The sequence below is a fragment of the Elaeis guineensis genome, chromosome 15 (genome assembly GCF_000442705.2).
Source record: "Elaeis guineensis isolate ETL-2024a chromosome 15, EG11, whole genome shotgun sequence".
Classification (NCBI taxonomy): Eukaryota; Viridiplantae; Streptophyta; class Magnoliopsida; order Arecales; family Arecaceae; genus Elaeis; species Elaeis guineensis.
In genome coordinates, this window is record NC_026007.2 from 73,237,828 (window position 1) to 73,239,568 (window position 1,741).

Here is a 1,741-nt window from a genome sequence, read left to right on the forward strand (position 1 = left end):
ATATGCATGCGTAGATTAAGGTGTAATCTATAAGTTTAAATTTGAAATTCAAAATTCAAAATTCAAAATTCAAAAAGATTTGAAATTTAAAATTTGAAATTTGTTAGAAGTTTCAAATTTGAAATTCAAAATTTGAAATTTGGTTGAAATCTCAAATTTGAAATTTGAAATTTTAAATTTGAAATTTGAAATTCAAAATTCAAAATTTGAAATTTAAAATTTGGTTGAAATCTCAAATTTGAAATTTAAAATTTGAAATTCAAAATTTGAAATTTGAAATTCAAAATTCAAAATTTAAAATTCAAAGATTGAAAATTCGAAATTCGAAATTTGGTTGAAATCTCAAATTTGAAGTTTAAAATTTGAAATTTAAAATTTGAAATTCAAAATTTAAATTTTGAAATTGATATATTTAGATATACTTGATCCAAGTAGCAAGTAATCTAATTGGGTTGGTTGCCATGGCCGTCCGGTCATAGGAGAAAAGTAGGGTTTAAAGGCCCTCTCTTCCCATTCGATGGGGTCTCCTATGGCGGTAGGGGTGCCGATGCAATTATATCCCATGCCGATGAAGCAGCGAAAAGACTTAATTAAGAAATTTATCATGAATGTGTTAGATTAGATCTAAAAAAAAATTTATGATTTATTTTGAGTTATTTTCTGTTATGAAATGAGCAATAGAATTGCTGTTTATGAAATATGCTGATCCGTTTGTGAAATGAGTTAACACATTTGGTGAACAGAAAATAAAATCTTTCAAATTTGAAAATTATTTTCAAAATGCCAAACCCTGACCCATCAGCCCAAGTACTTAATTAAAAGAATTAAGTGTTGTCTAGTAGGTCTAGAATTGTGAATTAAGACCTAAGACAATTGCATAAACTTGTGGGTCAATGGGTTAGATGAATTAGGTCCATAATTGGGTTAGACCTAAGGTTAGTTTAAAAAATGGACTAAATGGAGTAATTGGTCAAATCTAATCAAAAGTTGAATTAGATTAGGTCAAGGATACTCTAGACTCAACTTCAATAGTTGTAGTTGAATGGGTCCATGTCTTTAACTAGACCAAGATGGACTTAATTCATGGCTACGCGGTGGAGCCCTATTTACTAAGTTGATCAAAATTAAAACTAATGAACCGGTTGGTGTCTAAGGTAAGTTCGGCAGTTTTGACCAGTGGTTCTTAAGCGGGAGCTACTCGCATTGATTCGATCATTGACGAGTTAATGGCAAATCCCTACCACTGATCTCACTTACCTGGCCAATCTGGTAAGTTAGATTTTGATTAGATCACTTGGTGATTAGAGCTCACCCATGTCATTAGGTAAATCAGTGTGACTGATTTAGATGCTCCTAACGCCAGCTTTAATTAAATTTTTTTTTAATCTGACTTGGTGAAGTCAGTGGGAGGATTGAAATTGGCTGGATGATTTTTTCTCTACTATTCTTTAATAAAATTCTCAAAATTATTAGGTCCCTAAAATGATTAAGTTATAATGATAACTAAGTCATAGCCTCCCATTAAGTGAGTGATAATGAGTCTATTAGTTCAATGATCATTGGAGGCCCAAAGGCCTGGTGCTCATTGGCTAATGGAATTATTATTCATAATATGATAATTTGATTGAGTCTTTCTGATGGTGGTTAGGTTGGCTGGCCAAAGTCGGGCCTGATCATTTATTGGTTCGATTCACTAAATTAAGTCATGTTAATGGTTGGACCTAACCAGATCTTTTCAGTG